The following is a 13,856-nucleotide window of genomic DNA, read 5'->3' as shown; positions in this document are numbered from 1 at the left end:
TACAGTAAGTCATGTTGAGTTTCTAATGGAACATGATGATTCACATACCATACCATCATCATGTGCCATGTTACACGACTTTTACATTCTACCAATCTCTAAACATATCAAGAACATATTTTCTTGATAGTTCTATCTTTTCCCTTGAATTCTGATAATTTAACAAATCAGATCGTGCTATTACCATTCCTTTCTTAGAACATTTGTTATGTTCATCTGAAACTTCATACCTACGAATTCTGGACCATTACTTTCTGTACTTAAAGTCGAGAAGAGAAAACAAAAGCATGAAGCTTCGAAAAATAAATAGGAGTATAAATCACAGCAAATAGGAGAGATTATTAACCCTGGATGTCGATAATTATGGAAAGACAGATACAAGGAAGGATTATGAAAATCACCACTCCAAGAGCAAAATAGAAGTAAACAGATTCCTCCGGTGGGAGTTGAAAAAGAAGGATGATTGTTGCGATAGTTAGGAACATATCAAGGATCAAAACTGGATTAAGCATATTGACGAATGTTTTAAAATTATGAATTGAGGAAGAAAGTGTAAAAGTATAGGAGATGGGAGTTGTGGAAATAAGGAAACGAAGGGGGTAAATTTATAGCGAAATATCCGACATAGCAATTGAGGTAGATTACCGCATTTAATCAAAGAGGATCCTAATTTCCTTTGTGACGACCCGGAAATTTCTGACCAAATTAAAACTTGATCTTTATATGATTTCGACACGATAAGCAAAGTCTGTTAGGTTGAGTCTCAAAATTTTGAACTGTTCAATTGACCATCAACCGTTCTCGACGATTCACGAACAACTATTTATAAATATATATGTATATATTTAAATAAATATATATAATTTGAAATATAATTTATGATGTAATTGTTAGAAATTAATTATGTAAAAAAATAATAATTATTATTTAAAACATATTTATATACAAATAAAGTATATTAAAAATATATATTAAATAATTGTAATACTCGTTGATGTTCTGATTGATATTAAGCAAGTTAAATTCGAACTTATATGATTTTAAAATAAATGGTGATCCGAAAATGAGTTCTATAAATTTTAGGCTTACTAAAAATGTATTTAGGATCTAGTTATTAAATTTTAACACTTTTTATATTTTACCCAGAGTTGAGCGGGATAGTTGATGTAATTTTTAATGACCAAATTTTATACCATAATTACTAAAATAAATAAATATAATTACTGTAAAAATTTGAGATTTTTCCGAAACATTTTTATCCGCCACTGATTACCAACGGGGTGCGAAATAATAGTCCGTGAAAACTGTCGGTAAGATATAAACAAATAATTCTCACATGATTCGTTTGATTACTGTATGTGATTGAAATTTGTGGATACTTATAACAAACTAGGACCAATGCGTTTGTATTCTTCTTCTTATTAATCAATCATCAATGCACGAGATTTAACTGATTTTCAAAGTAATGCACTGTGCATTTGATTCTCCACTACCTATCAACTTCAATTAGATTAACTGTTTCTCTTTATTCAATCTATCAACTTCTATATAATTACATATACATTACATTCACATAAAAAAGATATATATCACCATTTCAATCTTTCGTCTTCATTTCTCTTTCCTTTGCCATCAACAGATTCATCTTCTTTGTGTTCTTTCTCGTTGCTATAAACAAACAGGAACACCAACATCGAACCATATATTGTCGTTGAACCAAGAACCAAGGTCCACCATCATAAGCAAATCATCACCCATGTCACCTACTGCAATTTTTAGTCTATTTCTTTTTCGATCAAACCACCCCCATCACAAACTAAAACCCCATAACAACTGATGTCTTTCTTTCTTTGTTTCTGTTGTGAGAAACCACAACAAAACCACGATGGACTGCTCAAGCTGCTGCAACCAGTCACCATCACCAACCAAATTTTTTCGGTTAACACACACCCATCCACCAACGACTTAAAACCATAACCACCACCACCTAAAACCATCACTAACACCACCAACAAATCGTGTAACTGTATCTGCTATACTTGTTGTTCCTACTACTGCTGCTAGAGCAACTATATATTTGTGTTTCTGTTTAATAATCGAACCAAACCCATCGAATAAATACTGCAAAATCGCTGTAGCTGCTACTTGTTAATTTCTGTTTCCATTTAAATCACAAACAGAAGTGGTTTGTTGGCGAACTATTTCCACTTCTACTTCAATACCTGTACGGGAGTGATAATGGGAATAACGATGATATGATTAGGAAAGATGGAGATAAACGAGATGAAGAAGACGATGAATAGTAACCTGTAAGATGATGCCGATGATGATGTATTAAGGATAATGATGATGATGATACATACACGATGAAGCGATGAAGGTTATGAAGTGAGAATGATAATAATTCAAGATGAAGATGAGTTATACATAAAAATCACGATTTATCCATTTTTATTTTCTCTTCTGTTTCTTATTTTCCTATTCGAACCAGCTGGAAACCCCCACCATCGAACAATATCTACTAGATAATATTGGGTTCTAGTTAATTTAATCACTTATGATTATTGAGGGCTGCTTTATTCTCGACTATGTACAGAACCCCACCATCTTTACTTGTTAACTGAGTCAATGGACTTACTCTTTATACTTAGGCCGAATCCTAGTTTCCTTGTTGGGCTGCCATATTCTATTTTCCCATTTGGGACGTACATCTCTTAGTCTGTTGGGCCGTGACCCAAGGCATGTTTTATGATGGATTTGTAGTTAATGCTTTGATGATGGTGGCGTTTAGAAAAAATGGCGAGGCATGTGATAATATAATGCATATGGTTACATGATAAACGAGGTGATGAAGATGAATATTATGTGTGTAATGATAATGAAATACGTATAGATCACGATGATGATCGATGTTGATGATGATGAATCGTTATGATAATGATGCGTATGATCTTGATTAGGGTTTTGGTTATGATCATGATAATTAAGATGATGATAGTAAATTGAAGATGATATGAAGAAGGAGAAGTAACTGTTAATAACGGGATTAAATAAAAATTAGTTTTCGTATATTATCAGAAAAACATAATTGGATCGATGGTTAAGAGTATTAGCGGGTTAGCGGGAGGTCGCGGGTTCAAACTCGGGCTTGGGCATTTTTTAAGGGCTACTTCTGTGAGGTAGTTATTTATTTATTTATTTACTTATTATTATTATTATTATTATTATTATTATTATTATTATTATTATTATTATTATTATTATTATTATTATTATTATTATTATTATTATTATCTTATTATTGTTATCATTATCATTAACATTATCATTATTATTATTATTATTATTATTATTATTTTTATTATTATTATTATTATTATGATTATTATTATTATTATTATTATTATTATTATTATTATTATTATTAACATTATTTATCTAAGAAATATTAGATACATAAAAATATATTTGATACATAATATATTAGTATTATATAAAATTATAGAATAAACGTATTAACACTAATTATATAAATATTTACATATAACAAATTATTAATTTTCAACATAATATTAATCACATATATATATAAAACTATCTAAATATTAATTATTTTAAATGAACATACAAACTAAATATATAAGATATATAATTTAAGATATAATATATATATTTATTCGACTATAATTATGTGTGTTAATATATATAAATGATATAGGTTCGTGAATCCGAGGCCAATCCTGCATTGTTCAGTATCGTCGTATGCATATTTTTACTACAAAATATCGTATCGTGAGTTCATTTGCTCCCTTTTACTCTTTACATTTTTGGGACTGAGAATACATGCGCTGTTTTTACAACTGCTTTATTAAATGCCTTTGAAATCTATATTTTTAGACTGAGATATTTTTATAAATGTTTGACAAGATAGATACAAGCAAAACATTCCTCGAATGAATTATTATGCAGACAGAAGCTATGTGGATTATTATTAAATTAGTTGGACATGATAATTGCCACTAATTGTTGTGAATATTTTTCCCCTGATTATTATTGCTTGGTAACCTAAGAATTATAAATGGGTATGGCCCTAATTCACGTGAATCCTAAAGGTAGCTACCGGGTTTAACACCCCCACCCAGAATGTTCACTAAACGGAAGAGCTAGTGGGCGTGGTGTTTAGTACTTCGAAGTTTATATATTATACAGATGAGATGTTCTGTTTTGGGGATATTATTGATGCGCATTATATGTTAAGGTCGGTTACCATGTTGAGCAATGAAATCAAATTGAATGTTATGTATCGAGAGAATGATTTTTATACACAGGTTATGTGTATTATTTTTATGCACGAGATATGTGGACGGTTATTTAAAAATCGCGACGCAACCTACGGGGGAGAAAAGGATACGAACCTACTCTGCCAAGCATTATGAAAAAAAATGGTTTTATACACGAAATAGATGTACTGTGTTTAAATCTTGTGGTCTATCAAAATGATGAATTTTATTGTTTATGATAAACTTATGAACTCACCAACCTTTTGGTTGACACTTGAAAGCATGTTTATTCTCAGGTATGAAAGAAATCTTTCGCTGTGCATTTGCTCATTTTAGAGATATAACTTGGAGTCGTTGATGGCATATAGAGGTCAGTACCTCGCAATGGGACCAGCTGTTGAAGACTTTATCCAGGTGAATTAGGACGGGTCACTACATGTGGTATCAGAGCGGTGGTCTTAGCGAACCAGGTCTTGCATTAGTGTGTCTAACTGATAGTTGTTAGGATGCATTAGTGAGTCTGGACTTCGACCTTAGCTGCATGTCAAAAGTTTTGCCTATCACTTCTTGTCGGAAACTATGCTTATCATCTTAAGTCTAAACGCGTCTTACTGCATTCATTGCATAGATAGTGTATAGATAATTTCATATCTTTGCATATCTATTACAGTAAATTCTGTCTGACATCTTTCGAAAATTTCTCCGTAACTTATGGATCTTGGTATTATATATACATATGTGAAATATGTATTGAAGAATACCAAACTAGGTCCTATAATCTAATTCATTTCAAAATTCAGTTCCCTAAATCGTACGAGATGAACCCCTCAAATAGTTCGAGTTCATCAGATTCCGACAGCTATTCCGATATGGAAATCCTTCTGAGCTCCGAAAGCAGTGTAACCCGAATGGATCAAACTATTAGCCATCATCTATTCTGGATGGATTAGGAATGGGTTCGTAGCCTACTTAATTATTGGAGACAAGAAGAAGGTGATCCCTTTCATCCACCACATTTCCCTCTTGGCGAAGAATCTGAAGCACTTACCGGCGAATCTATCCGAAACACCATTTTCAGCCTCATTTCCAGGGTAGCTCGTCACGATTATATTCTATCCACAATTCTAAACCTTATTCATTCGCTCGTTCCGACCGACAATCATCCTGGAATAATGGAAGAAGTCAACGAGCTTCGCGCTCGAATAACCAATTTAGAGAATATGGTGCAAAACCTACCAGCTTTAGCAACATCACCAGCACCAACAGTACCACCAACATTAACAATAGTACCACCAATAACCCAAGTTTCAACATCACATGCCTCAACATCTCATTCTGTACCTCGAGTATAATCATCATTCTACGAATCATTCTACATCATTTATCTTCGTTCTACATGACGATTATGTAATCTTTAATGTTTTAGAGATTATGTACTCTAGTTCTAACCGTAAATCAGATGAGTTTATTATCATATTAATTCATTAAATCTATGATTATATCTGAAGAAAATATATATGAATATATATTTTCATAAAGATTGTAATCGAAAATTCTTTTGTACAAACTGTTAATGGTGAAAATATTTTAACGGGTAGGTAATACCCGAGGAATATTTAGATTTCACATTAATAAGTTACACTGTACCAATCCGATTCAACAGTCATTTACTATCCTACTTACATCCACCGATATACGTATCCGTTCACCACAAAATAACCATTTTCATTCAATTTCATATTTGGATTTTGACTTATCAGAATCCAACAGGTGGCATAATGAAGAAAACATTGGACAAAATAAAATTTGTTAGAAACAAACAAATTAACTATGAGAAATTCTGTTAAGCATCCACGCTAACTATTCCTAGCTAACTGTTCCTAGCTAACTGTTAATTTCTTATTACATTTTATTTATCGCAATTTATTTATCACAATTTTATTTATCGTCATTTAATTTCTGTTATTTATTTTACACACTTTAAATATCGGGACACGTATACAATGTTTTGACATATCATATCGACGTCATCTATATATATTATTTGGAATAACCATAGACACTCTATGTGCGGTAATACTCGAGTTAGCTATACAGGGTTGAGGTTGATTCTAAATAATATATATACTTTGAGTTGTGATCGAGTCTGAGACTTGTATACAATGGGTCACGACACGTATTAATTAATTCGAATATTATATATTAAACTATATATGAATTATTGAACTACTAACTGTGGACTACTAACATTGGACAATTAAAATGAATTAAAATATTGATTATAACATATGAAACTAAGCATTTCTTCAAGTTTGCCACTTGATTTCATCGTAAACCTTATTTGTATCTTGACGATTACAATCTGCGTTCAAACCTTTCGTGATTCTTGAAAACACCTCAATCAAGAGGATGAACCAACCGCACTTCATCTACAGGAGAAAAGATTGATGCATATAATTATGCATCTAAAAACACTCAAAACCTGAGTAAACATTTAACACGTATCTGTGCTAGCTCCTTTAGTGTTGTTATTACCGAAAATAACTTTGCAATCCCTTTCCAAAATAGCAAATTTTGTCATAGCTTCAGCAAATCAATTTCGACTTTTCATTCGAATGAACTCTACTATAACTTTGATATATAAGTTTGTCTTTCGTCATTGTTACCGGGGAACCGTTTATATTCCACCACATTAGCAGTAAACTTATCAGCAACTTCATTACTCATTGGCTTAAGTCTCTCCGAAGAACCATTATATTTGTTCGTTAAAACCTATTCATATACTCATCCACATCTTATAACAAGAATTACCACATCAATTACCGGGAATTAGCAATCAGTATTTTGAAATCTCGCAGCATGTCTACATCAACAGTTGTATGTATACATATAACCTTTATCTCTTAGAATTATGACCTTCCATTCTGAAATTTTGAAAAGCACCCAGTTTACAAATCAATACTCCGAATTTTGAAAAGTTGAATAAAGCAACAAAAACTGTAAACGACCTTAACAGTCAAAAGTTTGATGATAAAGAATTGTATGTTGGAAAAGCTCAGAAATGTTGGAACTGGAAAACAGATTGAGCAAACCATGACGGAGGCTGTGGATAAATCACAAAGACTAAACTGGCCTTCAATGAATCCAAATGATTCAGTATCTGCTGAAGTCATTAACGAATACCTTACTCCTGACTCTACACTGTTACGGATAAATCTTCATCATTATCGTCGATATTTCTGAAGATATTTTCATAACTATTCTTATCTGAAATTATTTATCCCTTCGCACTATCAGTGTTACATCATAAAAGAAACTGTTTAGTTTCTATATTCTGTAAACCTTCGAGTTTAAATTATGAATGCTTTTGAAGTGGTGTTGGGAACTGAAACATGAGTTAGTATAATATAATGACACTTGATCAACGTGATTATATTACAGTAAGTCATGCTAAGTTTCTAATGGAACGTGATGATTCACAGATTATGACATCATCATGTGCCATGTTACATGACTCTTGCATTCTACATAATCATCAAATATATCAAGAACATATCTTTCTGATAAGTTCTATCTTTTCTCTCGAATTCTGGTAATTTAACCAATCAAGATCGTGCTATTACAAATTTTCTCTTAGAACATTAGTCACGTTCATTCGAAAGTCCATACCTACAAATTCTGAACCATTATTCGCTTGTTTTAAAGTCGGAAAGAGAAAAGTAAAAGTATGGAACTCCAAAAATATAAAGGAAATGAAGAGGATGGATTTATAGTGAAATATCCGACAGAGCAATCGAAACAGATTATCGCATTTAACCAAAGAGGATCTTAATGTCCCTAATTTCTGAAGAACCCAATCTTATTACGAAGATTTTCTCTAAATCCCTTAAATTTCGGAAAGCAACCGTGACTACGTCACCAGTTAAGTCAAACCTGCAATTACTCGTTTCACTCTTTCGTGATAGCTTCACTCGTACTCTTCACATAAACGAATTGTTTTACACATATTATTAACTGATGATAAAACTCTAATTTCTAGCTCGTATGCGCCATGAAAACATACTTATTATCAGTCATGACCATCCTAATCAAATTTCGGGATGAAATTTCTTTAACGGTTAGGTACTGTGACGACCCGAAAATTTCTGACCAAATTTAAACTTGATCTTTATATGATTTTGATACGATAAGCAAAGTCTGTTAGGTTGAGTCTCAAAATTTTGAACTGTTCAATTGACCATCGACCGTTCTCAACGATTCATGAACAACTATTTGTAAATAGATATGTATATATTTAAATAAATATATATAATTTGAAATATAATTTATGATGTAATTGTTAGAAATTAATTATGTAAAAAAATAATAATTATTATTTAAAACATATTTATATACAAATAAAGTATATTAAAAATAAATATTAAATAATTGTAATACTCGTTGATGTTTTGATTGATATTAAGCAAGTTAAATTCGAACTTATATGATTTTAAAATAAATGGTGATCCAAAAATGAGTTCTATAAATTTTAGCCTTACTAAAAATGTATTTAGGATCTAGTTATTAAATTTTAACACTTTTTATATTTTACCCAGAGTTGAGCGGGACAGTTGATGTAATTTTTAATGACCAAATTTTATACCAAAATTACTAAAATAAATAAAGATAATTACTGTAAAAATTTGGGATTTTTCCGAAACATTTTTATCCGCCACTGATTACCAACTGGGTGCGAAATAATAGTCCGTGAAAACTGTCGGTAAGATATAAACAAATAATTCTCACATGATTCGTTTGATTACTGTATGTGATTAAAATTTGTGGATACTTATAACAAACTGGGACCAATGCGTTTGTATTCTTCTTCTTATTATTCAATCATCAATGCACGAGATTTAACTGACTTTCAAAGTAATGCATTGTGCATTTGATTCGCCACTACCTATCAACTTCAATTAGATTAACTGTTTCTCCTTTATTCAATCTATCAACTTCTATATAATTACATACACATTACATTCACATAAAAAAAGATATATATCACCATTTCAATCTTTCGTCTTTATTTCTCTTTTCTTTGCCATCAACAGATTCATCTTCATTGTGTTCTTTCTCGTTGCTATCAACAACTAGGAACACCAACATCGAACCACATATTGTCATGGAACCAAGAACCAAGGTCCACCATCATAAGCAAATCATCACCCATGTCACCTACTGCAATTTTTAGTCTATTTCTTTTTCGATCAAACCACCCCCATCACAAACCAAAACCCCATAACAATTGATGTCTTTCCTTCTTTGTTTCTGTTGTGAGAAACCACAACAAAACCATGATGGACTGCTCAAGCTGCTGCAACCAGTCGCCATCACTAACCAAATTTTTTTCGGTTAACACACACCCATCCACCAACGACTTAAAACCATAACCACCACCACCTAAAAACATCAATAACACCACCAACAAATTGTGTAACTGCAGCTGCTATACTTGTTGTTCCTACTACTGCTACTACAGCAACTATATATCTGTGTTTCTGTTTAATAATCGAACCCAAACCCATCGAATAAATACTGCAAATTCGTTGTAGCTGCTACTTGTTAATTTATGTTTCCATTTAAATCACAAACAGAAGTGGTTTATTGGTGAACTGTTTCCACTTCTACTTCAATACCTGTACGGGAGAGATAATGGGAATAATGATGATATGATTAGGAAAGATGGAGATAAACGAGATGAAGAAGACGATGAATAGTAACCTGTAAGATGATGCCGATGATGATGTATTAAGGATAATGATGATGATGATACATACACGATGAAGTGATGAAGGTTATGAAGTGAGAATGATAATAATTCAAGATGAAGATGAGTTATACATAAAAATCATGATTTCTCCATTTTTATTTTCTCTTCTATTTCTTATTTTCCTATTCGAACCAGCTGGAAACCCCCACCATCGAACAATATCTACTAGATAATATTGGGTTCTAGTTAATTTAATCACTTATGATTATTGAGGGCTGCTTTATTCTCGACTCTGTACAGAACCCCACCATCTTTACTTGTCGACTGAGTCAATGGACTTACTCTTTAGACTTGGGCTGAATCCTAGTTTCCTTGTTGGGCTGCCATATTCTGTTTTTCCATTTGGGACGTACATCTCTTAGTGTTGTTGGGTCGTGACCCAAGGTAGGTTTTATGATGGATTTGTAGTTAATGCTTTAATGATGGTGGCGTTTAGAAAGAATGGCGAGGCTTGTGATAATATAATGCATATGGTTACATGATAAACGAGGTGATGAAGATGAATATTATGTGTGTAATGATAATGAAATACGTATAGATCACGATGATGATCGATGTTGATGATGATGAATCGTTATGATAATGAAATACGTATAGATCACGATGATGATCGATGTTGATGATGATGAATCGTTATGATAATGATGCGTATGATCTTGATTAGGGTTTTGGTTATGATCATGATAATTAAGATGATGATAGTAAATTGAAGATGATATGAAGAAGGAGAAGTAACTGTTAATAACGGGATTAAATAAAAATTAGTTTTCGCATATTATCAGAAAAACATAATTGGATCGATGGTTAAGAGTATTAGCGGGTTAGCGGGAGGTCGTGGGTTTAAACCCCGACTTGTGCATTTTTTAAGGGCTACTTCTGTGAGGTAGTTATTTATTTATTTATTTATTTATTTACTTATTATTATTATTATCTTATTATTATTATTATTATTATTATTATTATTATTATTATTATTATTATTATTATTATTATTATTATTATTATTATTATTATTATTATTATTATTATTATTATTATTATCATTATCATTATCATTAACATTATTATTATTATTATTATTATTATTATTATTATTATTATAATTATAATTATTATTATTATTATTATTATTATTATTATTATTATTATTATGATTATTATTATTATTATTATTATTATTATTATTATTATTATTATTATTATTATTATTATTATTATTATTATTATGATTATTATTATTATTATTAACATTATTTATCTAAGAAATATTAGATACATATATATGTATAAATATGTGTGTGTGTGTGTATATATATATATATATATATTATTTTAGTTTTATATTAGTTAGTTTGAGTAATGTAACGGTTATTTTACGGGTTTTCAAGTCGAAATTCTGTTCGTGTAAAGCTACGCGATAAATAATCATTGTAAGTTAGGTTCTTCCTTTTTAAATTAATGTCTCGTAACTAAGTTATTATTGTGCTTATTTGAGCCGAAGTAATCGTGATGTTGCACTAAATATTAAGACGGGGTTATTGGACTTTGGACCATAATTAGGGTTTGGACAAAAGACCAACACTTGTGGAAATTGGACTATAGGTTATTAATGGACTTTATATTTGATTAATATAGAGATTTACAATTTGACGTATTTATAAATAGCCACATACGCTCGATCGGGTACGGTGGACGGGATATTTATAAATACTAATAATTGTTCATTTGACCGGAGATGGGGATGAATTAATAGTCAATGGACTCATTAAAACAGGGGTCGATTACATACAAGGGTAATTGGTGTAATTGTTAATAAAGGATTAAAACCTTGGATTACACGCAGTCGATAACCTGGTGTAATTATTAACAAAGTATTAAAACCTTGTTATAGTTTGAATCCCTAATTAGTTGGAATATTTGACTTCGGGTATAAGGGTAATAGGATGGGGACACTCGCTCTTTATAATTATGACTGATGGACTATTATGGGTAAAAACCAGATAGACATATCAAATAATCCAGGACAAAGGACAATTAACCCAGAGTAATAAATTAAAATCAAAACGTCAAACATCATGATTACGGAAGTTTAAATAAGCATAATTATTTTATTTTTATATTTCATCGTACTTTTAATTATATTTTATTTATTGTCATTTTAATTATCGACATTTAAATATTGTTATTTTAATTATCGTCATTTATATTTACGTTTAAAATCGACAAACCGGTCATTAAATGGTAAACCCCCTTTTATATATTATTACTATAAATAATTATATATTTTTTGTACAAATATAGTTGTTTAAAATATAGTGTAAAATAAGTCGTCTCCCTGCGGAACGAACCGGACTTATTAAAAACTATACTACTCTACGATTTGGTACACTGCCTATAGTATTAGGTATATCCCATCTGTAAATAAAAATTAAAACTTGTATCATATTTCGTCATATTTTGTAATAAAAATAATTGTATTTTCGTATACCCACCGCTGCATCATCAAGTTTTGGCACCGCTGTCGGGGAACGATAAAATGCTATATTTTTTTAATTTATATTTGTAAAAATATAATTATAAAAAAAAACTGAAACTGCCGAATTGGAGCCTGTAACAAATCTGAGTCTGCATATCTCCGCGATCTCGGAGATAAAGAGGAAAACGACCTCGCGATCGTGAGGGTAGTTTTACAGGTCAAACTTTTGCATTAAATACAAAATTAGGGTTAAATTTTATATTATTATTATTATTATTTAGGGTTTAGTTTTTAATATTATATATATTAGTATCTAGTTTTAATATTAATGTGTAATATTAAGTTTTTATTATTATTATTAATTATATAGATTAATTTTTTATATAATAATTTTAATAACATATAAAAATAATATTTTTAATTAAAATTTTATTTTTATCACTTTCTTTTCTTTAAAATTTTAGACGCTAAATTTCTTTGTTTTAGTTTTTAGTTTTAGACGCTACATTTTTAAGTTTTTAAACTTTAGCCTTTCGACAAGTTATTATATTTTTGTACAAACGATTAAATTAATAGACACCAATTTTCTGGTTCGTAGCAATAGTTGGATTTGTTAGTGGCGAGTTGTGGATTTTTCGATTTAAAGGATCCTGACTACCTGCTACATCTTTTGGCTATTCGAAACGTGGGTAAAAGCAGAAAAGTCTATTAATTTGATAACTTATATAATAATAGTTTTATAAGTAATAGGATAGTTAGTGAATGCACCACATTGTAGCTAAAATATAGTAATAAGTGTATAATGGAAAATCTTGAGAATATTTTGGAAACTCTTTCTGATATCCAAAATCAATTAAATCAATACTCTCAAACGAGTGTTGATGAAAATTCGTTCGGTCAAACTTGGATCACGAATGACGAAATAATAACTGGTTGTGAAATCTATGGAGATTATCATTCAACATGGGAATGTTATTATTACGTTCCTATGGAAAATTATGCACCCATGGAACCTGAATGGAATGATTATGAGGAATACAATTCAAATTGGGATTATTCCCAAGAATATATCCAAACTCAACAACCAGAGGACGAGGAAAATTATGTGTCTGAAATTTTTTTAGATTATATGAAAATCAAACTCGAAGAATTTAACGCTCAAAATGAATAGATAATAGAGTTTGCAAATTGGCAAGCTGAAACTCTATCAGACTACATACATGTTGATCTGAGGAGTCGTGTGCACGAAAATCTCATATCATCGAATTTTGATGAATTCGAGAGCTCCGAA

Source organism: Rutidosis leptorrhynchoides, chromosome 8, assembly GCF_046630445.1.
Source record: "Rutidosis leptorrhynchoides isolate AG116_Rl617_1_P2 chromosome 8, CSIRO_AGI_Rlap_v1, whole genome shotgun sequence".
NCBI lineage: Eukaryota > Viridiplantae > Streptophyta > Magnoliopsida > Asterales > Asteraceae > Rutidosis > Rutidosis leptorrhynchoides.
This window is presented reverse-complemented; position numbering follows the sequence as displayed.